This window comes from Lepidochelys olivacea (assembly GCF_965140295.1).
Source record: "Lepidochelys olivacea isolate rLepOli2 genome assembly, chromosome: 10".
Classification (NCBI taxonomy): Eukaryota; Metazoa; Chordata; order Testudines; family Cheloniidae; genus Lepidochelys; species Lepidochelys olivacea.
Window position 1 is genome coordinate 44,553,377 of NC_140420.1, and position 26,719 is coordinate 44,580,095.

The 26,719-nt window shown below is 45.2% G+C and overlaps 1 protein-coding gene across 1 annotated transcript in view; it reads left to right on the forward strand.

The window, feature by feature from the left end:
- Window positions 1–17,404: 17,404 nt before the first annotated feature.
- Window positions 17,405–26,719, forward strand: part of LOC311527839 (uncharacterized protein) — a 31,316-nt gene continuing 22,001 nt past the window's right edge. Inside the window, exon 1 of the mRNA XM_084642227.1 lies at window positions 17,405–17,470. The gene's annotated coding sequence lies outside the window, so the exon portion shown is untranslated. The remainder of the gene's footprint in view (window positions 17,471–26,719) is intronic.

Consider the following 26,719-nt stretch of genomic DNA (forward strand, 5'->3'; position numbering starts at 1 on the left):
GAAAGGGGTGAGTTCAGAGCCTGCTACTGTTTAATTCAGATTCGGGAGCAGGCAAAGTGAAAGAGGCAGTGAGGTGCTAGTAGCCAGTGATTGTGGGTGGTGTGGAGCACAGCTGCCCCCTGTAGGTCAATCTGCAAATTACCTCAACGGAGGCTTGGTCTCAGAGTAGCAGCCGTGTTAGTCTGTATTCGCAAATAATACTCAAATAAATTGGTTAGTCTCTAAGGTGCCACAAGTACTCCTTTTCCTTTTGAGGCTTGGTCTGTATATCTGAGCCCTTTGGAAAACCCAGCTTTCCTTTGTATTCCTTGGTTTGCCAAGAAATGGCAACTATCTACTGAAAATACCTGTCAGTCCTAAAATCCTTTGGGGTCACTAATAACTGAGATCGCTGGGCCAGCTAAGAGAATGTGAGGATTAGATTTAAAAAATCTCTTTTCACCTCTGTAAATTAACTCATGAACCCCCACTCCTCCTTGGCCAAAAGGTTTGCTCAGCCGAGGAGTTGTTTAAAACATGGTCAACATCCCCAGTCAGTAAAGTCAAAGTGTCGAGTTAAGTGAACAAAGAGCTGAACAAGCTGATCTTGGCTCCCCGTGTGAGATGATTGTTTTGGTTCATTGAGTTCGGCTAGGTCCTCAGCTGGTGGAAATTGTTCCATAGCAACAGAGGTGTGCCAGAGTGTGTAATCACCACAGACTAGGAAGGGGTTAACTGTGGCTAGTGGAGGAATTTGGGCGCACCTGAGGGTCCATGCACCTTCCCTACTGCACCTGGAGGGGTGTGTTTGGCTGAGCCAGGAGGTGATGCATAGAGAGTTCAGGGCAGGCAGCAAGAGAAGCCCTGGGGAAGAGGAGGCGCTGGATCTCTCCAGGGAGGAGTGAGCTGGTAAGAGCCGGAAGTAAGGGGACTACAACGAGACACATCAGGGTTTGAAGGAAGACCCCAGCAGGGGCAGGAGACATTTAACTGGTTCCCTGGTCATGGTGTCTTTGAAGAGGAGGCCAGAAGACATCCTGTTGATGGCTGGGATTGTGTAGGGCATAGGCTATAGTTGACCTGGTCTGCAGGCCAGCTCCCCACACCAGCCTGAGGACTCGAGGAGGCAGAAGTGCTGTATTGGTGAGGGGGCTCTGGGAGGGTGAGCCTATCACCATGGGACATTGGCTGGAGGTACCTAGTGCCTCTGCCATGTGTCCCTGGACCCTGCCAAGAGCCCCGCACCAAACACCCTGCACCCACCCCCAGCCTATGCCCTGCACTCTGCACCCCTGCAGCCAGCTCAGTGAGGGCTCAGGCAGGATTTGCCTCATGTCAGCATGGCAGGAGCAGAAATCCCATCCTGGCCCTGCCCTGCATGGCCACCAGCCCATCCAGGGCTGCCCCGGCCCAGAAGATGGAGCCGCCAGCTCTCGGCCAGCTACCCAGGAGACAGCTCCCACTCCCTAATGTGAAAGCCCCTCTGATTGGCTGCCTACCCCAGTGCCCCGCTTGCTGGGGAAGAGCAGCCAATCGACTGCCGCAGGCAGAACTGCCCCTCCACAGCTGAGAGGAGCGTCTGGGTAAGGGGGTGTCAGGGAGCAGCTGACGCCATTCTCGCAGGAGGGCTGGGTGGGGGAGGGGAGGAGGAAGAAGCTGAAGAGCCCTGCAGCTCAAGGGGCTCCATCCCCTCCCCTCCTGTGAACAATGGATCCATCTGCTCCCTGCTCCCCCTCCTCTTCTGGGAGCCATGGGTCAGTCTGCTCCCTGCTACCCTTCCCATATGTGAGAAATGGGTCTGTCTGCCCCTGCTTCCCCTCCTGTCTGGTGGGTCAGTCTGCTCCCCCTCCCGCACAACAATGGCTCAGTCTGCTTCCTGCTCTCCCTCCTGTCCTGTGAGCCATGATGTGGGGAAGGCACACAGTGAATGAGAGCGTTGGGGCTGGGGAGACATTGGAGGCTGTGAGCCTCAGGCAGGCGTGAGAGCCCCTGCAGCTGGGCCAGAGGCACCTGGCTTGGTGCATGTGGGAACGCTGGCGGGAGCGAGTTTCACCCACACACTGGGGATGGGCAGGGAGAGCAAACATCACCAGACAGAGCAAAACCCCCAACACAAGCCTTTGATCAATCTCCTGACTGGGGGGGGGTCTGGCTGATGACTGTGAACTTGAGGCTGTGGAGGTGGGGGTGATTCTGTTCCAGGCCGTTCCCAGGGCTGCGAGCACAGCGAAATTCTGCCTGGCTTTGAAACAGTAGAAAACCAAAAGAAATCTGATGAGGTTCAATAAGGATAAATGCAGGGTCCTGCACTTAGGACGGAAGAACCCAATGCACAGCTACAGACTAGGGACCGAATGGCTAGGCAGCAGTTCTGCGGAAAAGGACCTAGGGGTGACAGTGGACGAGAAGCTGGATATGAGTCAGCAGTGTGCCCTTGTTGCCAAGAAGGCCAATGGCATTTTGGGATGTATAAGTAGGGGCATAGCGAGCAGATCGAGGGACGTGATCGTCCCCCTCTATTCGACATTGGTGAGGCCTCATCTGGAGTACTGTGTCCAGTTTTGGGCCCCACACTTCAAGAAGGATGTGGATAAATTGGAGAGAGTCCAGCGAAGGGCAACAAAAATGATTAGGGGACTGGAACACATGAGTTATGAGGAGAGGCTGAGGGAGCTGGGATTGTTTAGCCTGCAGAAGAGAAGAATGAGGGGGGATTTGATAGCTGCTTTCAACTACCTGAAAGGGGGTTCCAAAGAGGATGGCTCTAGACTGTTCTCAATGGTAGCAGATGACAGAACGAGGAGTAATGGTCTCAAGTTGCAGTGGGGGAGGTTTAGATTGGATATTAGGAAAAACTTTTTCACTAGGAGGGTGGTGAAACACTGGAATGCGTTACCTAGGGAGGTGGTAGAATCTCCTTCCTTAGAGGTTTTTAAGGTCAGGCTTGACAAAGCCCTGGCTGGGATGATTTAACTGGGAATTGGTCCTGCTTTGAGCAGGGGGTTGGACTAGATGACCTTCTGGGGTCCCTTCCAACCCTGATATTCTATGATTCTAAAACGGGGAGGAAGATCTGGGGTCTGGAGACCTGTTCCTGCTCAAACTGTCCTCCCCCAGTGTGGGCCCCACGTGGACATGTTACTGCATGTGACGTTATTGACATAAACTATGACAGAATTGATCATTGTTGCAAGACAATATTATATTTGCAACAAATATTGTACAAAGGTGGTCATGTGTGATGTCTGTGAAAAGGCTATGATTTGCTGGTTATGATTATGCTCTCTGTATGCATGTATCATTTTTGTATTTAAAGTTATAAGTATTGGCTCTATACATCTGTATTTCAAACTTGTGCTATGCTTCTGGGTGACACCCCAGACAATGTGGCATCAGCTCTGCCTAGCCTGCTTGATCGCCCGTTAAGCTATACAACTGACCCACTGAGAGAAGGCAGATACACCTTGGGACTCAGCAAGGCTTGCAGGGACATGCCTATGGACAGAGCTCTGAGGTTTTTCCAGGCCATGTGCTGGATGGCTTGTGGCTGGAACAAAGACAGCACAAGCCACATGGCAAAAGCACTATAAAAGGCAGCAGCAACTCCTCCATTTTGTCTTCAGTCCTGCTGCAAACCTCTGGAGGAACTTTGCTACACACTGAAGCTCTGAACAAAGGACTGATGACCCATCCCAGCTGTGGATGTACTCCAGAGACTTGATTTGAACCTGCAATTTATTCCATCACTGCTGCAAGCCTGAACCAAGAACTTTGCCATTACTGTAAGTAATTGATTCTATTTAACCAGTTTTAGCTCTCATCTATATTTCTTTCTTTTTATGAATAAACCTTTAGATTTTAGATTCTAAAGGACTGGCAACAGCGTGATTTCTGGGTAAGATCTGATTTGTATATTGACCTGGGTCTCGGGCTTGGTCTTTTGGGATTGGGAGAACCTTTTTTCTTTTCCTGGGGTATTGGTTTTCATAACCATTCGTCCCCATAACAAGTGGCACTGGTGGTGATACTGGGAAATTGGAGTGTCTGAGGGAATTGCTTATATGACTTATGGTTAGCCAGTGGGGTGAGACAGAAGTCCTCTGTTTGGCTGGTTTGGTGTGCCTTAGAAGTGGAGAACCACCAGCCTGGGGCTGTGACTGCCCTGCTCTAAGCGATTTGTCCTGAATTGATACTCTCAGTTGTGTCCTACCAAAGGCAGCATCGTTACGCTGAGGGAATGGGGAAATCAGTCACTTGGCAGGTAAGTGGGAAACCAAGGACATATCTGGGCATAAATCCCATGCATGTGTAACCCTTCTGCAAGGTGGAGCCAGCAGCAACAAGGGCCAGGTTCACTATCCAGGGGTTCCTTTTCAACAAGACAACACAAAACCGTCTCGAGCCCCCACCCAGTGACCTGGGACAATTACACATCACCCCCTGGGCATCTCTAAGAGGCAATACTTCCCCTCTCGGAAGCACAGAGTCTGAATGTAGCAAAAACTTTTAATAAAAGGAGGGAAGTAGCTCAGCATTAATTTGGGAAAACACCACAACTAGGGTTCATAAACATAAACCGTGAGCAAAAGACCCACCCCCAAGTCAGTTGGACAGTGTCCTTTTCCCCTCAGGTTCTTAAGTCCAGCAACCCAAAAGTTCCTTTAATGTGCCCATCCCTTCTCTGTACCCCATCACAGTTGCTGTCCTTGGCCAGTGCAGACCCAGAGTTCAGAGGTTCATCTGCAGAGTTCACCTCCCACCCTGTGTGGGAAGGGAGGTAAGAAGGCACCTTACACGCTCCGCTGCTTGGGCACTCGCTCATCACCCCAACAGCTAATTGCCACACCTCTCTGCAGGACTCTGCTCTGGCCCTCTCTGCCAGTTGCCCTGCTGGCTGCTTGCTACACCTCACCACCACCCACCGTGCTGGCCACTCATCAAGATGCCCCCCACTTAACACAGCTCTCAGTGATTTCAGCTATTAGTAGGGGGAGTGTCACTGCTAAAAGGGGGACTTGGAATTTGGCAAGAGGGTCGCCCAGCTACCCAAGGGGAACTAAGCAACTTGGGCCAACAAATAACTACCCATTCTGGACCCTAGCCCACTAAAAAAAACAAACAAAGCTGCCTATGTAGCTGCATTAGAACCAGCAGGTACATACACCAATAAGAGCAGCACAAAGGGAGTCGCGGGATCCAGAGGAGGATATACTAGAGGCCGCTCTTGTGGATGGGGAAACCGGGGGAGGTTGGGTGGGGGGTGACAAGGAAATTGGTTATACCCAGACCTCCAGCAATATCAGATAGCCTCCTCTCAGCAATCCAAGGAGGGAGATAGGCACATGGAAAATCAGGTTCGCAGGATAGTCTGGCGAACACTAATGCAGCACGGGGCAAACCAACAACAGTGGAATGGGGCCCCCACACTAGAACTAGTCAGGGAAGCCATAAGGTTGCAAAAGCCACCAAAAGAGGTGGCTAGCATAATTCCTAGTGCACCACCCTCTTCTTCCTTGATGCAATGCTTTCTGGACACACTCCCTTTTCCGGGGCAAAAATAGAGGGGTCCGCTGAATGAGGAACCCCCACCACCAGTAGGGGCACAGAGGTGAAGGTTCAGAGGCAAAGTCTCCTGGGATTCTGGGGGACAGACATGTGTGTACGTTCAGCAGCGTGGATATACCCCTACATTAGCTTTAATAGATACAGAAGCCGCTGTATCCTTAATCAAAACAACGCCAAAAGCAAAAAAAAAAAACACCCCAAAAAACAAAAATCAGGTAGCTTTAAAATCCTTTCAAGGAAAACCTAGTTTCGGGTGGGAATGGACCCAAGTCCCCTTTTTGGTACAAGGGTTTGAGACATTAGGGGATTTGATCCAGACTCCTGCTATGGTTAATGAAATTATTCTGGGATCTGATTGTTTTTGAACAACCAATGTGGTAATTAATATGCCTAGAGGTACTCTTTGAAAGTTAGAAATTCCTCCTCCCCATTCAGGAAAAATCGGGCAGAATGTTATATTAACAAAAGGGGGAGATAGACCAGTAGCCGCACTTATGGCTCAACAAGCTGAAAAGTGAAGCTTAAAATTCCCCTCAATATGGACTCAAAAAAACCCAAATTGCAGTAAAATTAATGCTTGCGTTAAGATTGTTGCGGAATTTGTGCCTCCCCAAAAACAATACTCTTACCCGAGAGAGGCAAAGGCCCAATTGGTACAAACCATCCAGGAATTAAAACAACAAGGGGTCATTCAAAAAACGAATTCACCCTTTAACTCCCCTGTGTGGCTAGTGCTAAAGGCAAATGGCCAATCCTGGCGTTTAACAATTAATTGTAAAAGAATCAATAAGGGCACCATTCCTATTGTGGCTGATATGACATAGGTCATACAAAAAGAGCAAGCCACATCGAAATATTTCTCAGTTATTGATTTGGCGAACTGTTTCTTTGCCATACCGTACATCTGGACTCACAAAATCGGTTTGCATTTACAGTAAAGGAGCAACAGTGGACCATTTGTCAGTTGCCCCAGGGATATCACAACAGCCTGGCTATTGCCCAGCAGCATGTTGCAGATATGCTAGACCAGTTGAGTCCACAAGAAAGGCCTTTTGTGTTTTCATATGTAGATGACATTTTGATATTTGGGGAAACTGAGGCACAAACTCAAACACTAACAAAAAAAGTTTGGGCACTAATTCAGGAAACGGGGTTCAAAGTAGCCTTAGACAAGGCTCAGTTGGTGCTACTTCAGGTTACATACCTGAGCATAGTCGTTGAACAAAAAGGAAGACAGGTAGATCAAAGGAAGGTAAGGGGACTAGTAGAAATGCTGGCCCCTGCCGACACCTACTCTTTAAGAGTGCTGCTAGGAGGATTCAATTTTCTTAGACCACACATTTATAAATATGCTGAAATAACTCACCCATTGTAAAAACTGCTAAAAAAAAAAAAAAAAGACAAAATGGAAATGGGGTAAAGAACAGAACTCGGCTTTACCCTACTAAAACAGAAGGCTCTCACAGCCCCAGCCCTGTGTTTCCCTGATGACTCACAGCCTTTTGTTATTCGTTTGATGGCTCATAACATGGTCTTGGCTGCCACACTATTACAAAATAATGAAAAGGAAAAGCTAGTGCTCGTAGCATATGAATCCAAAAAATTACAAGGAGCAAAAATAAATTTTGATCCTGTGAAAGTGAGTGTCTAGCAGCTGTCTGGGCAGTACAATCTTTCGAGCCACTCACAAGAACAGCCCCTATTACTATCCAAAGTACCCACACTCCTCTCAAGTACATTTTGTCAGAAAGATTGTTGGGAGGTAAAGTCTCAAACACCCGAATGGCTCAATGGACGCTTATTTTAGTTAACAGAGGGGTAACCGCAGAAATTGTGTCCAAGCCAGACATGCTAACACATACACTAATTAAAAAAGGGAACCGACAAAAATGTCCAGAGGTTACTCTGGAGCAAAGAATTGCCTTGGTAGAGGCACCCCCACTGGAAGAATTAAATTCCGTGGGTCAAGAAAAGCATGTCTGGTTTACTGACGGGAGTACAATGGTAGTAAAAGGAATAAGATATGTAAAATACGCTGCTTTTAACTTAGAAGAGGAAGTCGTTCAGAGATGTGTAGACCATGGATAGGCTCAGAATGCCGAGCTCCACGCAACTTATCAGGTTTTAAGGCAATATTAAAATTCCCCACGGCCCGGGTATATTTATGCTGACAGTGACTTTTGTGTTAAGGGGATACAGTTTTGAATACATGATTGATATAGGAACGGGTGAAAAGTGGCAAATGGAAAGGATATTGCATATTCAAAGGTTTCAGAGTAGCAGCCGTGTTAGTCTGTATTCGCAAAAAGAAAAGAAGTACTTGTGGCACCTTAGAGACTAACCAATTTATTAACTAAACTGTATTAACTAAATTGGTTAGTCTCTAAGGTGCCACAAGTACTCCTTTTCTTTTTGCATATTCAAAGAAATGGAAATGAATTTACTGGTGGGTAACAAGGAACCCTAAACAGTTAAAGGTGTGACATGTAAAGGCACGCGGTAAAGGAAGGGTATGGAGGCCAGCTGGAACAATCGGGTAGCTACAATAGCCCAACAGCATGACAGCAGTCGTAACCAAAGGTCAAAAAAGGAATATCTGTGCTGACACATCTGAGTCAACAAATGGCACTACAGACTGCCCTAACCGAGTTTTAAAAAAAATTAAAAAACCAGGAGTTACTTAATGTAGCCCGTCAGTTTATACATGAAGGAGTGAAAGGGACTTCAAGAAGGCGAAAGCAAGCAGCAGAATGGGAGTGTATGGAGGATGATGTTAAAACATGGGTGCGGAATTGTGTGTGGAGCGCTCAGGACAAGGCTCGTCCTCCGCATTAGCAACCCAGGATGCACCAACGGAGGCTTGGGCTGGGGCACAGGGCTCAGATTGATTTTATTAATAAATTGCCAAGGAGTAAGGAAGGGTTCCAGTACTTATTGGTGATAATTGATTCCTTTTTGGGATGGGTGAAAGCATTTCCCACTAAAAATAACAGCACCAGGGTGGTGGCCAAAAAGTTCTTTCATAGTATCTAAGTATGTAAATATGGCACCCCTGAAATAATAGATTCTGACAATGGGGGTTCAGCTTCAAGGTTACAAGCCAACAAAAGCATCTGGGGTTAGCACAGAGTCCACAAGCCAATAAGAAATAAAAGAAATAACCCTAATCGCATCTTTTTAGATATTCCCTAATTTTACTTACATATCTGAGGCTCTGGGATGGGGATATCTGGGATGGGTGAAAGCATTTCCCACTAAAAATAACAGCACCAGGGTGGTGGCCAAAAAGTTCTTTCATAGTATCTAAGTATGTAAATATGTAAATATGGCACCCCTGAAATAATAGATTCTGACAATGGGGGTTCAGCTTCAAGGTTACAAGCCAACAAAAGCATCTGGGGTTAGCACAGAGTCCACAAGCCAATAAGAAATAAAAGAAATAACCCTAATCGCATCTTTTTAGATATTCCCTAATTTTACTTACATATCTGAGGCTCCAGATAAGTAGGTTCGAGGTATGAATTGATAATCTATAATCATACCTGGCTTAAAGCTGCTTACAGCATTACTGCTCCGTTTCCCTGCAGCCCAGAGAACAACAGACAAAGGGAAAGTTTCTTCCCAATTTTAAAAAGTTATACATTCCCAGTGGCTCTTTTGGTCAGATGCCCACTCCTTTTCTTTTACCTGTGGGCTTGTTAATCCTTTATAGGTAAAGCAAGTAGAGAACAGACCAAGAGGGATTTTACAGCTAACGGGCTGGCTGGGTGTCCATCAAAGGGAGCTACTCCCACCACTTCATGTATTACAGCCGCGTTTATTGAAGATACAACAATTAGCATAGGCATTCAATCACACACACACACTGTCCCGCCAGTCGATGTTATAGTACCAGTCCAGAGTCTGGATCAATCTAGTGGCCAGCTAGGTTGAGCACAGGTAGGTAAGAGCCGGATTCTGTCGGTCGTGACACGATGCTCCGGGGAAATCTTGGCAGGACAAACCCAAAGTTTCATGGCAAGGCACACTGTTTATATAGTGATTTTCCTTCACTGGGAAACAATGAGTTTTGCACCAGCGTGCTGTAATCAATTGTTGTTTGACGAGTGCTTGTTTTCTTAAATTGTTTTACTCATCCTTTATCTTGTTCTTTCATCAAGTCTCTCAAGGAGTTATCCCATGCTGGTTTTGATCACAGCTATCTTGTCCCCATTGATAGGTGCCTGTCTCATCTTTGGAGTCATTCATCTGCCCTCCTCTGACATTTCAATAGGGGTGTGTTGAAACCTCCTGATGCCTTTGCGTCTGTTTTTGGTTCCTCCCTAGAACATCTGGTTTGGTGATGGCCTTCACACTTATCTTCTAACACACACATTCCTCATTCACACACAAAACAGAACTGATTTACACAGAACATTTGAACAGGTACATCAAATTGCAATGCAAGAGAAAAACAATCATTGCATTCTTTTATTTATTTTAAAATGCTAAACCTACAACAAAGTGGCCCTAAAAGGTCTGTTACTGCCTTGAAATCAGCTCAGATACAAATTCTGGCTGAAGCATTTTTACCAATTTCTGCTTTCAGAAACGGTGGCTGGCAGGATATAGTCAAATCATACATCAATACATTTAATACATGCTACATTATTATTTTTTATTCTTCATTTTAAATATAGAAAATACAAACATAAAATCCTACTACTACACCCGGACACAGGCATCAAAACCTGGACCAAAGACTATGCATTCAAAAAAGGTACCCCAATTAAAATAAAGAAACCAAAATTGTTTGTAACTCAAAGTAATCCAGTAAAAGTCTTATTAAATCCACTACTGGTAAAAATAAAAATTGGTATGAATTAAACTCAGTTGAAGGTTTCTAAATTAGAACCCAAATGTTCACCCTACTCCCTTCCTATTGTAACGGCCTAAATAAAAACACATCAATACTCGAATGGCCAAGCAAAACGAAGTGTAGTAGACACTGTATTAGGAGGAATTGGTTTTGGAGCAGAAATTATGAATACTGTAGACCTGAAGGTAAGTTAAGTTCCTTGTCACAACTGCAAAATAGTCTCATTCACAAGCAGGCAAATACTACTGTGAACTTGGTACAAATAAGTCTAAAAAACCTAAAAGCAGCATGAAGTATGTAGCGGTGGCTAACCACCACCTCCTAGCTGCTGTATAAACAACAAATAAATTTAGGAAATAAAACTGCCTTGGCCATAGGATGTACTAAAATGCATATTCTTAGTTTAGCATCACTTAAACCCGAAATGTTCTGGGTAATATCTGGGAATGTTAGGGTATTAACTCATCTTTTAAAACAATGGAAAAGGTCATTGTTTAACACCTACAAATATGAATTAATGCAATATGTTGCCAGTGTGGTTAAACCTAATTAGTTATTAGGTGAAATTATTGTTAAAATTGCTCACCAACCGTCTGTGGAGACAAAAATATAAAAAGTGAGCCCACTCCCAAAACTGACAACAGGATCGTTTTGTCTACCCCAGGTTATGGGTCAGTGACCTAGAAAAGAGGAGAAATTATTGGATACCTAAGGGTGTATGGAGTGGAGCCCTCAGAAATGGGTATGCTTGTCCTTACCTGTCACCACAGAACCATGTAGCAGGGACACCTCACTGAGAACATGTGTATTGGACGAATTAGAAAATGTGACATGTTTTGTACAACGAACAATGTGTATGTGTTACATCATGGGAAACAGTATTTTGGAAAAATGCAAGTATCAGCCAACCCGCAGTGAATGAATGTAGCGGTAATGCCAGTGTATTGTATACTAGCAATCACACGGACTATTTACCAAAAATAAAAGCAGCACAGAGCACTATAACCGCCACCCCGGTTAATTTCTCTGTTACCCTTGACCTGGATTGATACAATCTAACTAATCACTTGTTATAAAAAAACAAAGGTGACTCAGTTTTTACAACAGACACAGAGGGATAAAGGGAAGCGTGGCATTCAAATATTGCATGCAAATAAAGCCATGCTAAAAATTGCTAGGTCTAAAAAAAGACTGACAGCCTATCATTGGTTTGACGTTTTTACAGGCTGGTCTCCTACTTCTAAGGGCATATTGTCTATCATGTTCCACCCATTGCTAGTTGTGTTAATATTGTCCTGTGTTTGTTTGCTAGGAATCTGTTGTATGTGCTGTTGAACAAAAAAAAAAAATTATTACATGACAACCACAAGCTCAAATGGCCTCTCAATATATTGCTATGAAAAAGTTGTATAAAATATGACCCACTCGAGAATTGTTCTTGAGGGGTCAAAAGGGGGACATGTAGTAGTAGGATTTTATATTTGTATTTTGTATAATTTAAAATAAAAAATAATAATGTAGCATGCATTAAATGTATTGGTGTATGATTTGACCATATCCTGCCAATCATCCTTTCTAAAAGCAGAAAAGAATGGCCTAATGGGCCATTGGTAAAAACGCATCAGCCAGAATCTGTGTCTGTGCTGAATTCAAGACAGAAACAGACCTTTTAGGAAAAACAACGAGGAGTCCTTTTGGCACCTTAGAGACTAACAAATTTATTTGGGCTTAAGCTTTTGTGGGCTAACACCCACTTCATCAGATGCATGGAGTGGAAAATACAGTAAGCAGGTATAAATATACAGCACATGAAAAGATGGGAGTTGCCTTACCAAGGGGGATGGGGGGGTCAGTGCTAACGAGGCTAATTCAATCAAGGTGGATGTGACCTATTCCCAACAGTTGACAAGAAGGGGTGAGTATCAACGGAGGGAAAGTCATTTTTTGTAGTGACCCAGCCACTCCCAGTCTTTTTTCAGGCCTAATTTGATGGTGTCAAGTTTGCAAATTAATTCCAGTTCTGCAGTTTCTTGTTGAAGTCTGTTTCTGAAGTTTTTTGTTGAATAATGGTGACTTTTAAGTCTGTTATTGAGTGACCAGGGAGGCTGAAGTGTTCTCCTACTGGTTTTTGAATGTTACAATTCTTGATGTATGATTTGTGCCATTCTTTTATGTAGAGACTGACCGGTTTGGCCAGTCATGGCAGAGGAACATTGCTGGCACAAGTTGGCGTATATCACATTGGTAGATATGCAGGTGAACGAGGCCTTGATGGTGTGGCTGAGGTGGTTGGGTCCTATGATGGTGTCCCTTGAATAGATATGTGGACAGAGTTGGCAATGGGGTTTGTTACAGGGATTGGTTCCTGGGTTAGTGTTTCTGTTGTGTGGTGTGTATTTGCTGGTGAGTATTTACTTCAGGTTCAGGGGCTGTCTGTAAGTGAGCACTGGCCTGTCTCCCAAGGTCTGTGAGAGTGAGGGATCGTCCTTCAGGATAGGTTGTAGATCCTTGATGATGGGCTGGAAAGGTTTTAGCTGGGGGCTGTAGGTGATGGTCAGTGGCGTTCTGTTACTTTCTTTGTTGGGCCTGTCCTGTAGTAGGTGACTTCTGGGTACCCTTCTGGCTCTGTCAATCTATTTCGTCACTTCCCCAGTGGGTATTGTAGTTTTAAGAACACTTGATAGAGATTCTTTTAGGGTCACCACTTAGTTGTAGGTTTAGCATTTTAAAATAAGTAAAAGAATGCAATGGTTATTTTTCTCTTGCATTGCAATTTAATGTTTCTGTTCAAATGTTTTGTGTAAATCAATTCTGCTTTGTGTGTAAATAAGAAATGTGTGTGTTAACAAATAAGTGTTAAGGCCATCACCTGACCAATTGTTCTAAAAAAAAACCCCCAAAACAAACACAAGGGTGCAAGAAGGTTGCAACATGCCCCTATTAAAATGTCAAAGGAGGGCAAATTAACAACTCTAAAAATAAAACAGGCACCTATCAATGAGAACAAAATAGCCATAATAAAAACCAGCATGGGGTGATTTCCTAAAAAAAGTAATAAAAAAACAAAATAAAAAATAAAAAAACCAATTTAAAAAAAACAAGCACTTGTCAAACAACAATTAATTACAGCATAATGGTGCAAAACTCGTTGGTCCTAATAAAAAAAATCATTATATAAACAGGGTGCCTTGCCATGAAACTTTGGCTTCATCCTGCCAAGACTTCCCCAGAGCATCATGTCGTGACCTATGGAACCGTGCTCCTAACTACCCATGATCAACCTAGCTGGCCACCAGATTGATCCAGACTCTGGACTGGTAACTATAACATCAACGGGCGGGACTGTGTGTGTGTGTGTGTGTAATTGAATGCATTTGTGAATTGTTGTATCTTCAATAAACGTGGTGTATTGCCTTTACCCCTGAAAAAGATCCTGTGTGCTTCTTATCCACTGAAATTCAAACACTATACACTGAAATTCATCCATTAAAAAAAAAAAATCACACCCTCTGAGCCTAAATCTGTTGAACAATTAACGCCCCCGGGCCAACTTTTGTTGCTTTGAATTGTTGCAACAGGGGTATGCACAGTTTCAATGTTTATAGACCGTCCTAACTAAGACAAAAAGAAAAGGAGGACTTGTGGCACCTTAGAGACTAACAAGGTGCCACTAGTACTCCTTTTCTTTTTGCGAATACAGACTAACATAGCTGCTACTCTGAAACCGAACTAAGACAGTTGTTTGAGACAGACACAGGTCATGGCAACAGCCGGGCCTCCCCCTGCTGCCCTCACACTGGTTCACTGAGCAGTTAGGCAGCTCACTTCTCCCATCAGCACTTTTGCAAGTGGCATGTTCTAGACACATAAATGTCTCCATTCAGTGCATATAGTATGCTGTTGTATGAATTCAGTTGGAATACATGGTCCAGAGAGTCAAAGGTGTTAATGTGACCCTGTCACTGTCCAGTGCTAAACAAGGTTTGGGGTTTGCTACACAGTGATCTCAGCCTGCTCAGTACCATGGCAAACACACCATTGAAAATCCTTTTTAAGCTTTTATGAAAGACACAGAAAAAGAAGGAAAAACAGTGAAAGCCTTTGAAAAGTAAAGTGGTAAGTTAGGCTTTCATTTAAACAACAGCCCTTGTTCTCTTTCCCTTTAGCCACAGAGAGTTTTTTTAAAAAGTCCATCCCCTCTTTTTCCCCCAAATTTGACAGTCTCTTAGATGGTATTAGAGATGGCAATAACTGGCCTTTTGGGGGAAAAGAAAGGTTAGTTGGGCAGGGCTGGCTTGAGCTTTTTTGCCACCCCAAGCAAAAAAAAACCCCACCGCCCAGACTGCCAAAGCAAAAAAAAAAAAAAAAAAAATGGTGGCTGGAGAGTCGCAGAAGCGCAGCCCCAAGATTGGCCGAAATGCCGCCCCAGGCACGTGCTTCCTTAGCTGGTGCCTGGAGCCGGCCCTGTAGTTGGGCTGGGCTGGAGCAGTTGTTAAAGTCTGATGCTGTTTCCTAGAAGACCAAACAAATACAAGATAAACACACACAAAATGTGGGGAGGGGAGGAAAGAACAGCAAAGGTAGAAATAAGAAAAGGAGTACTTGTGGCACCTTAGAGACTAACCAATTTATTTGAGCATAAGCTTTCGTGAGCGACAGCTCAGCTTCTTTCTCTCCTGCTGACTCTCACTTGCAGCGCAGCCTCACTGGTGGAGAAACAGAGGCCCAGCACACGGTTCTATCAGCCACTCTGGTACCTGTAAACTTGTACCAGGATCAGGCTGTTCAGGGAATTGCTTTTTTGGTCACAGGCTTATAACAATGTTGCAAAATGTGCAGTCCTATTGGACAGACAGAAAAGGGAGATGGATAGGAGAGAGAAGTAATAAGGTGGGGAAGGAAAAGGACACGTGGGGTGGGACAACGTTTCACATCGTAGGTGGTGGTCGTGATTCATTCGGCACCAGCGGAGGTGGTGACGTCATCTGGGTCCCGCTCTTGGCCTGGTTGGGGCAGGACATCTCTGAGGATCAGGGCTACGAAGGACCAGTGATGTCATGGTGGATCCCGGGGTCTTAGGAGACGTTGGTCAGGTGGCTGCCAGGATGGTGAAGCTAACTCTTTCCCTTTCTTTCAGTCAGCAATTATTGTATTTGCTAATTTCCCCCCACAGTCTCTTTCTGGGAACCCCAAAAGGGGAGTGATGGGTGGAATAGCCTGTCTCCTCACTATTTTGTTCACCAATTAAGTCTAATAGCCAACACACCAAGTTTGATTAATTAATTTCCAGTCCCACACTGTTCTGGTTTACCAGGCATGATCTTAACACAGTCCCTGAGTTACATCAGGAGGCCTTTTTGTTTGGATTAATGCAGTCTGTCTCCCTTTCGTACCTTTTCCAAGTAACATCTATTATCATAGGTGTCAAGGTTCCTTCCCCACTCTGAACTCTAGGGTACAGATGTGGGGACCTGCATGAAAACCTCCTAAACTTACTTTCACCAGCTTAGGTTAAAACTTCCCCAAGGTACAAATTAATTTTATCCTTTGCCCCTGGATCCACTGCCACCACCAAACTTTAACTGGGAAACGTAGTTTGGACATGTCTTTCCCCCCAAAATCCTCCCAACCCTTGCACCCCACTTAACCCTTTACAGGTGAGAGGATTTTTCCTCTGGCCAGGAGGGATTTTAAAGGGGTTTACCCTTCCCTTTATATTTATGACAATAGGTTATTGTGATATGTTTTGAACTTCCTCAAAATTGAGCTCAGAATTAGAGTAAAGATGTAAGCCCAATTAGTACAACAGTACGTAGGTGTCACTACTCCAAATCACGTTCTTAGTATAAAGAAAAGGAGTACTTGTGGCACCTTAGAGACTAACCAATTTATTAGAGCATAAGCTTTCGTGAGCTACAGCTCACTTCATCAGATGCATATCGTGGAAACTGCAGCAGACTTTATATATACAGAGAGAATATGAACCAATACCTCCTCCCACCCCACTGTCCTGCTGGTAATAGCTTATCTAAAGTGATCATCAGGTGGGCCATTTCCAGCACAAATCCAGGTTTTCTCACCCTCCACCCCCCCACACAAATTCACTCTCCTGCTGGTGATAGCCCATCCAAAGTGACAACTCTTTACACAATGTGCATGACAATCAAGTTGGGCTATTTCCTGCACAAATCCAGGTTTTCTCACATCCCCCCACCCCCATACACACACAAACTCACTCTCCTGCTGGTAATAGCTCATCCAAACTGACCACTCTTCAAGTTTAAATCCAAGTTAAACCAGAACATCGGGGGGGGGGGGTAGGAAAAAACAAGAGGAAACAGGCTACCCTGCATAATGACGTAGCCACTCCCAGTCTCTATTTAAGCCTAAATTAACACGGTTGTTACTCTGAAACCTGTTCTTAGTATAGTAGCAGGTTTCAGAGTAACAGCCGTGTTAGTCTGTATTCGCAAAAAGAAAAGGAGGACTTGTGGCACCTTAGAGACTAACCAATTTATTAGAGCATAAGCTTTCGTGAGCTACAGCTCACTTCCTCAGATGAGGAAGTGAGCTGTAGCTCACGAAAGCTTATGCTCTAATAAATTGGTTAGTCTCTAAGGTGCCACAAGTCCTCCTTTTCTTTTTAGTATAGTAGCTACTTCCTGTAGAATGGTAAAGGCTGCAGATATTATATCACTTCCTTTTCCATTTATTTATGCTTTCTTTTCTCAGACAGTCTGCAAGAAGAGCTCAAGCCAGTCACAACTAACAATCTACAACTTTAAACAAGGTAATTAAATTCCTTCTTTCTAGTCTGATTTGAATGCCTCACAATGCTCACTTGATCTTCTGAACCACAGTGTTACACTTTTGTTATTTTAACACCCAGGGGACCAGGTCCTGATCCTACTTACACTGGCATAAATCTAGAGTAACTCCCATGAATTCAGTTGAGTTACTGTGGATTTCCCATATGTTAGTGCAAGGGAGAGTGGGTGCTGGCTCAAGAAGGGTGTTGGTGACTGTGAGAGGAGAGAGGAGAGGCTTGAACGCCAGACCCCTGTGAAAGTAAGAGAATTGGGGACTCTCTCTAAGGGCCCTTGGTCTGGTTTAATCTGTTCCTCCCCATTGTTCAAAAATAGAGCCAAATGGGCTCCATTAGAAGTCTGTTGTTATTTTAAATATTTGATAAAGCTAAACTCACTTGTGGTAGGACAGTGTTTCTTCCTAGCTTGCTTCTGGGTCCCCTACTTAAACCTAAGAATCACTAAGAGTTGGGTAAAATCTCAAAAGACTGACCTGCAGAGAGGCAGTTAGAAGTGGCGAGCAGGTAGCTAGTGAGCAGGAGGCTGGCAGGGCCAGAGAGGAATGAACAGCTGGTGGGGCAGCTAGCAAGCAAGATGTCTTCTTCCCTGGGTGGGAGTGAACTCACACAGATGCACCTCTGACCCCTGCAACCTTACTGACCAAGGACAACCACTGTGAGTGGGGTGTGGTGAGGGAGCACAGAGGGGCACAGTAAAGGAACTTTTGGTTGTAGAACTCAGAAATGTGAGGCAGAAGGCAGTGCCCCATGCCCTCTGGGGTGGGTGTCCTGCTCACCGTTTTATGATTATGAATCCCGATTGTGGCATTTTTCCTAATTAATGTCCGGTGATTTCCCTCCTTTCATAAAAAGTTTTTTTTCTATACTCAGACTCTGTGCTTGTGAGTGGGGAAATATTGCCTCTCAGAGGCGCCCAGGAGGTGGTGTGTAATTTTCCCAGGTTCCTGGGTGGGGGCTCATGCGGGTTCTCTGTTGTATTATTGAAAAGGAACCCCTAGATATTGAACCCAGCCCTGGTTGCTGCCGGTTCCACCTGGCAGAAAGTTTACACTAGAAAGGTCTGTTAAATCAGGATGCAGGAAAAAGATAATCAAACCATTTAAAGCATCTCACAATTCCATTGATGGTAACTTGGCCTAAAATCAGGCCTTTGCTAGATTTTAATGCAAGAATACATGATTGAAGTGTGAGCTATTTCGTTGTATCATTACCTTATAACTTCTAAGCAAAAGAATATCAAAATTGCATATTCAGGGACCATAATCAGACCTTGGGGCACCCTAAGGGGCTTGTAATCTAAGTATAAGACAAGAGACAACAGAGGGAAACAGATAGACAAGGAAACAATGAGACAATACTGGTCAGCATGACTGGCAGTGGTCTCAGCGCGTTAGCAGCCTAACCATAGTCAGGTTTGTTATAGGGATCATGGCTGTCATAAATATAAAGGGAAGGGTAAACACCTTTAAAATCCCTCCTGGCCAGAGGAAAAACCCTTTCACCTGTAAAGGGTTAAGAAGCTAGGATAACCTTGCTGGCACCTGACCAAAATGACCAATGAGGAGACAAGATACTTTCAAAGCTGGAGGGGGGAGAAACAAAGGTTCTCTCTGTCTGTGTATTATTTTTGCCAGGAACAGAAAAGGAATGGAGTCTTAGAACTTAGTAAGTAATCTAGTTAGGTATGCGTTAGATTCTGTTTTGTTTAAATGGCTGATAAAATAAACTGTGCTGAATGGAATGTATAGTCCTATTTTTGTGTCTTTTTGTAACTTATGGTTTTGCCTAGAGGGATTCTCTATGTTTTGAATCTGATTACCCTGTAGGGTATTTACCATCCTGATTTTACAGCGGTGATTCTTTTACTTTTTCTTCAGTTAAAATTCTTCTTTTAAGAACCTGATTGCTTTTTCATTGTTCTTAAGATCCAAGGGTTTGGGTCTGTGTTCACCTATGCAAATTGGTGAGGATTTTTATCAAGCCTTCCCCAGGAAAGGGGGTGTAGGGTTTGGGAGGATTTGGGGGGGAAAGCCGTTTCCAAGCAGGCTCTTTCCCTGTTATATATTTGTTAGATGCCTGGTGGTGGCAGCAATAAAGTCCAAGGGCAAAAGGTAAAATAGTTTGTACCTTGGGGAAGTTTTAACCTAAGCTGGTAAAAATAAGCTTAGGGGGTTTTCATGCAGGTCCCCACATCTGTACCCTAGAGTTCAGAGTGGGGAAGGAACCTTGACAATGGTGAAGGAGAGTTTTGCAGAGGGATTTGGAGGAGGATAATGAGTGACTTTTGCAGATGTTTATGGGGAGCACTGCCCAGGCATAAGGGAGTGGTATGGGAGAAAGCACAGAAGTGCTTGTTTGAAAACGTGGCAAGTGGGCAGTGGAGGCTGGGATCATGGTCCAATCAGAGGTGAACATCAGCAGCTTGATAGTGAATGAGAGATGATAGATAAAGGTGAGGATTCACCATAAAGGACCTTGAAAGTGAAGATAAGCAGCTATGTTTGATGTGACAGAGAAGGAGGAGCCAGTGGAGGGACCCCTATCTATGATGCACACTAGTATTGTTTCATTATCTGCTTATACTGCCCTGGTCTGTTTGTAGCCATCTGTTATCTCTTGTCTCATATTTAGATTGTATCTCTTTGGGGCAGGGACTGTCTTGTTCTGTGTCTGTTCAGCGCCTAGCACAATGAGGTTCTGGTCCACAACTAGGGCTCCTAGGTGCTATGTTAATACAAGTAAATTATAATGATGATGAAGAGAGAAAGATGTTATGCAGACAAAACTACACAGCATCATTTCAGGGGACAAGGCAAAGATGCCACGTTTATTATGATAACAATTTATGATGATAACAATAGCCAATAGTTAATACCTATATACACACACATGCACACCCCAAATGTTCTGCAGCTGCTCTATAGTTACCAGTCCTGAATGTAGCTTGAGTCTGTGGCTTGATTTCGCAGCTTGGGTTCTTTGCTTGTGGCGGCTAACTGGCCAGGAAAGCTGGGCACAAGGAAGGGCTGGGTCTCTTTCAGGCACACCCTGATGCCCCTCGATGTTGGCAGCAGAACATCACCCAAAGTCTTTCATCTCACCCAGCCTTTTTTATAGGCTTTTAGTTTGAATCAATAGTCTATAGGTCTTGCTGTATCATGCTGTCTCTGGGTTTGGTGTGATTGATCACCTGTCAATTGCAGATGTGACTTTCAGCCTCAGACTTGGCTTTGATCTTCCTTCAGTTGCACCTTTGTTCTTTTCTTTTAGGATGGACTCTTCTTATTTTGTCAGGGCTGTTGTCTGCATCTTCAGCCATTGGTGTTTGCACTTAACTTTATCAGGACAGGCTGGGGCTGGAGGTTGATTCCATCATCCATGCATACCTCATTCACACATCTGAACTAAACTAATAAGGTTACCGTAGGGTTTTGCAAAATGAAGGTTACAGCAGGGTTTACAAAATGGAGTGAGCATTTTAAAATGGAGTTCGAATTACAATATGGAGTCTTATTAATAATAGTAATTAAAGAAAAGAAACGATTTCAGTGTGGGGCATACAGCCCGGGAATGGCCGAGACACACTCCAACCCCGATGGGCTGCATGTATTTGGGGAAATTAGGTCATAGACAAAAGAAACAGGTTACTCAGAGCTTTGAAAAGAAATGGAAAGGCCCCTAAACCTCTTGTGGCTTAAATTACAAGAAAGAGTATATGAGTCATCCTGAAACCAGGAAATAATACACTAGAGTAGCATGTGATTGCTCTAAAAACATTTGTTAAAAGGTTTCAGAGGGGTAGCGATGTTAGTCTGTATCAGCAAAAACAACTAGGAGTCCTTGTGGCACCTTAAAGACTAACACATTTATTTGGGTATAAGCTTTTGTGGGGTATAACCCACTTCATCAGATGCATGGAGTGAAAATACAGTAGGCAGGTATAAATATAAAGCACATGAAAAGATGGGAGTTGCCTTACCAATTGGGGGGGGGGTCAGTGCTAACGAGGCTAATTCAATCAAGGTGGATGTGACCTATTCCCAACAGTTGACAAGAAAGGGTGAGTATCAACAGAGGGGAAATTACTTTTTGTAGTGACCCAGCCACTCCCAGTCTTTATTCAGGCCTAATTTGATGGTGTCAAGTTTACAAATTAATTCCAGTTCTACAGTTTCTAGCTGAAGTCTGTTTTTGAAGTTTTTTTGTTGAAGAATGGCCACTTTTAAGTCTGCTATTGAGTGTCCAGGGAGATTGAAGTGCTCTCCTACTGGTTTTTGAATGTTACAATTCTTGATGTCTGATTTGTGCCATTTATTCTTTTGCTTAGAGAATGGCCAATGTACATGGCAGAAGGGCATTGCTGGCACATGATGGCATATATCACATTGGTAGGTGTGCAGGTGAACGAGCCTCTGATGGTGTGGCTGATGTGGTTATGTCCTATGTCCATGTGGTTATGTCCCTTGAATAGATATGCGGACAGAGTTGGCAATGGGGTTTGTTACAGGGATTGGTTCCTGGGTTAGTGTTTTTGTTGTATGATGCGTAGTTGTGGGTGAGTATTTGCTTCAGGTTGGGGGGCTGTCTGTAAGTGAGGACTGGCCTGTCTCCCAAGGTCTGTGAGAGTGAGGGATTGTCCTTCAGATCCTTGATGATGCGCTGGAGAGGTTTTAGTTGGGGGCTGTAGGTGATGGCTAGTGGCGTTCTGTTACTTTCTTTGTAGGGCCTGTCCTGTAGTAGGTGGCTTCTGGGTACCCTTCTGGCTCTGTCAATCTGTTTCTTCAGTTCCCCAGGTGGGTATTGTAGTTTTAAGATGCTTGATAGAGATCCTGTAGGTGTTCGCCTCTGTCTGAGGGATTGGAGCAAATGCGGTTGTATTTTAGGGCTTGGCTCTAGACAATGGATTGTGTGATGTGGTCTGGATGAAAGCTGGAGGCATGTAGGTAAGTATAGTGGTTGGTAGGTTTCCGGTATAGGGTGGTGTTTATGTGACCATCTCTTATTTGCACTGTAGTGTCCAGATAGTGGATCTCTTGTGTGGATTGGTCCAGGCTGAGGTTGATGGTGGGGTGGAAATCTTTGAAATCCTGGTGGAATTCCTCAAGGGCCTCCTTCCCCTTGGTCCAGATGATGATGTCACCAATGTAGCGCAAGTAGAGTAGGGGCGCTAGGGGACGAGAGTTGAGGAAGCGTTGTTCTAAGCCAGCTATAAAAATGTTGGCATATTGTGGGGCCATGCGGGTACCCATAGCAGTGCCACTGACTTGAAGGTATAAATCGTCCCCAAATCTGAAATGTGTCTTCACCCACTTGGTAAGGCAACTCCCATCTTTTCATGTGCTTTATATTTATACCTGCCTACTGTATTTCCACTCCATGCATCTGATGAAGTGGGTTATACCCCACGAAAGCTTTTGCCAAAATAAATTTGTTAGTCTTTAGGGTGCCACAAGGACTGCTACATGTTTTCGTTGTTAAAAGGTAAGTTTTATGGCAGCACTAGCTCACACGGGTTAAGTGATCCATTAATCTGTCAATTTGGGATCTATTAGAAATCAAACTACAATTAGGATTCTCCTGCCCCTACTTACATCCAGCTGATACATGCTCTCCTCACAGCCACCCTCCCCAAAACCCCTCCAAGCTTATCAGTGGCATGGAGTGGCAGGGTGGAGTGGGGGTGTGTGGGTCAGAGCAGTATGTATTTTCCTGACCGGGAAAACCGAGAAGTCTGCTGCTTGCCGGGGGCTAAGATTCGCGATGTGACGGAGAGACTGCCGAGACTCATCAAGCCCTCGGATCGCTACCCCTTCCTGCTTCTCCATGTGGGCACCAATGATACTGCCAAGAATGACCTTGAGCGGATCACTGCGGAGTACGTGGCTCTGGGAAGAAGGATAAAGGAGTTTGAGGCGCAAGTGGTGTTCTCGTCCATCCTCCCCGTGGAAGGAAAAGGCCTGGGTAGGGACCGTCGAATCGTGAAAGTCAACGAATGGCTACGCAGGTGGTGTCGGAGAGAAGGCTTTGGATTCTTTGACCATGGGATGGTGTTCAATGAAGGAGGAGTGCTGGGCAGAGACGGGCTCCACCTTACGAAGAGAGGGAAGAGCATCTTTGCGAGCAGGCTGGCTAACCTAGTGAGGAGGGCTTTAAACTAGGTTCACCGGGGGAAGGAGACCAAATCCCTGAGGTAAGTGGGAAAGCGGGATACTGGGAGGAAACGCAGGCAGGAATGTCTGTGAGGGGAGGGCTCCTGCCTCATACTGAGAATGAGGGGCGATCAGCAGGTTATCTCAAGTGCTTATATACGAATGCACAAAGCCTTGGAAACAAGCAAGGAGAACTGGAGGTCCTGGTGATGTCAAGGAATTATGACATAATTGGAATAACAGAGACTTGGTGGGATAACTCACATGACTGGAGTACTGTCATGGATGGTTATAAACTGTTCAGGAAGGACAGGCAGGGCAGAAAAGGTGGGGGAGTAGCACTGTATGTAAGGGAGCAGTATGACTGCTCAGAGCTCCGGTACAAAACTGCAGAAAAACCTGAGTGTCTCTGGATTAAGTTTAGAAGTGTTAGCAACAAGAGTGATGTAGTGGTGGGAGTCTGCTATAGACCACCGGACCAGGGGGATGAGGTGGATGAGGCTTTCTTCCGGCAGCTTGCAGAAGCTACTAGATCGCACGCCCTGGTTCTCATGGGTGACTTTAATTTTCCTGATATCTGCTGGGAGAGCAATACAGCGGTGCATAGACAATCCAGGAAGTTTTTGGAAAGCGTAGGGGACAATTTCCTGGTGCAAGTGCTAGAGGAGCCAACTGGGGGGGAGCTTTTCTTGACCTGCTGCTCACAAACCGGGAAGAATTAGTAGGGGAAGCAAAAGTGGATGGGAATCTGGGAGGCAGTGACCATGAGTTGGTTGAGTTCAGGATCCTGACACAGGGAAGGAAGGTAAGCAGCAGGATACGGACCCTGGACTTCAGGAAAGCAGACTTCGACTCCCTCAGGGAATGGATGGGTAGGATCCCCTGGGGGACTAACATGAAGGGGAAAGGAGTCCAGGAGAGCTGGCTGTATTTCAAGGAATCCCTGTTGAGGTTACAGGGACAAACCATCCCGATGTGTCGAAAGAATAGTAAATATGGCAGGTGACCAGCTTGGCTTAACGGTGAAATCCTAGCGGATCTTAAACATAAAAAAGAAGCTTACAAGAAGTGGAAGGTTGGACATATGACCAGGGAAGAGTATAAAAATATTGCTCGGGCATGTAGGAATGAAATCAGGAGGGCCAAATCACACCTGGAGTTGCAGCTAGCGAGAGATGTTAAGAGTAACAAGAAGGGTTTCTTCAGGTATGTTGGCAACAAGAAGAAAGCCAAGGAAAGTGTGGGCCCCTTAATGAATGAGGGAGGCAACCTAATGACGGAGGATGTAGAAAAAGCTAATGTACTCAATGCTTTTTTTGCCTCTGTCTTCACTAACAAGGTCAGCTCCCAGACTGCTGCGCTGGGCATCACAACATGGGGAATAGATGACCAGCCCTCTGTGCAGAAAGAGGTGGTTAGGGACTATTTAGAAAAACTGGACGTGCACAAGTCCATGGGGCCGGACGAGTTGCATCCGAGAGTGCTAAAGGAATTGGTGGCTGTGATTGCAGAGCCATTGGCCATTATCTTTGAAAGCTCGTGGTGAATGGGGGAAGTCCCGGATGACTGGAAAAAGGCTAATGTAGTGCCAATCTTTAAAAAAGGGAAGAAGGAGGATCCTGGGAACTACAGGCCAGTCAGCCTCACCTCAGTCCCCGGAAAAATCATGGAGCAGGTCCTCAAAGAATCAATCCTGAAGCACTTACATGAGAGGAAAGTGATCAGGAACAGTCAGCATGGATTCACCAAGGGAAGGTCATGCCTGACTAATCTAATCGCCTTCTGTGATGAGATTACTGGTTCTGTGGATGAAGGGAAAGCAGTGGATGTATTGTTTCTTGACTTTAGCAAAGCTTTTGACACGGTCTCCCACAGTATTCTTGTCAGCAAGTTAAAGAAGTATGGGCTGGATGAATGCACTATAAGGTGGGTAGAAAGTTGGCTAGATTGTCGGGCTCAACGGGTAGTGATCAATGGCTCCATGTCTAGATGGCAGCCAGTGTCAAGTGGAGTGCCCCAGGGGTCGGTCCTGGGGCCGGTTTTGTTCAATATCTTCATAAATGATCTGGAGGATGGTGTGTATTGCACTCTCAGCAAATTTGCGGGTGATACTAAACTGGGAGGAGTGGTAGATACGTTGAAGGGCAGGGATAGGATACAGAGGGACCTAGACAAATTGGAGGATTGGGCCAAAAGAAATCTGATGAGGTTCAATAAGGATAAATGCAGGGTCCTGCGCTTAGGATGGAAGAACCCAATGCACAGCTACAGACTAGGGACCGAATGGCTAGGCAGCAGTTCTGCGGAAAAGGACCTAGGGGTGACAGTGGGCGAGAAGCTGGATATGAGTCAGCAATGTGCCCTTGTTGCCAAGAAGGCCAATGGCATTTTGGGATGTATAAGTAGGGGCATAGCGAGCAGATCGAGGGATGTGATCGTCCCCCTCTATTCGACATTGGTGAGGCCTCATCTGGAGTACTGTGTCCAGTTTTGGGTCCCACGCTACAAGAAGGATGTGGATAAATTGGAGAGAGTCCAGCAAAGGGCAACAAAAATGATGAGGGGTCTGGAACACATGGCTTATGAGGAGAGGCTGAGGGAACTGGGATTGTTTAGTCTGCAGAAGAGAAGAATGAGGGGGGATTTGATAGCTGCTTTCAACTACCTAAGAGGTGGTTCCAGAGAGGATGGTTCTAGACTATTCTCAGTGGTAACTGATGACAGGACAAGGAGTAACGGTCTCAAGTTGCAGTGGGGGAGGTTTAGGTTGGATATTAGGAAAAACTTTTTCACTAGGAGGGTGGTGAAACACTGGAATGCGTTACCTAGGGAGGTGGTAGAATCTCCTTCCTTAGAAGTTTTTAAGGTCAGGCTTGACAAAGCCCTGGCTGGGATGATTTAATTGGGGATTGGTCCTGCTTTGAACAGGGGGTTGGACTAGATGACCTCTTGAGGTCCCTTCCAACCCTGATATTCTATGATTCTATGTGGGCAGGGGGCTTGGGGAAGCCATGAGGTGGTTAGGGTGGGATTGATTAAAGCAATGGGTGTGATGGAGGGAATGCTGAAGGAGTTGAAGCAGTGGTGGGGAAAGGGAGGAAGTTGGGGGATTGGAGCAATGAAGGGGAATACTGGGGGTGCTGGAGATGGGCAAGGAAGAGTGGGGTGGAAGGACTGGGTCAGAACTGTGTAATGAGGGATGTTGGGGGGTTCCAGCTCTGCCTCCCCCAGGTGCAATGCATCCAGACTTGTCATTTCTGTCCCCCCTTCAACGCATGTCCCTGCATCCTCTCTCTAGTTCCTTAGCTTGCAGAGCGCACTCCCATGTCCACCCCTGCGGGT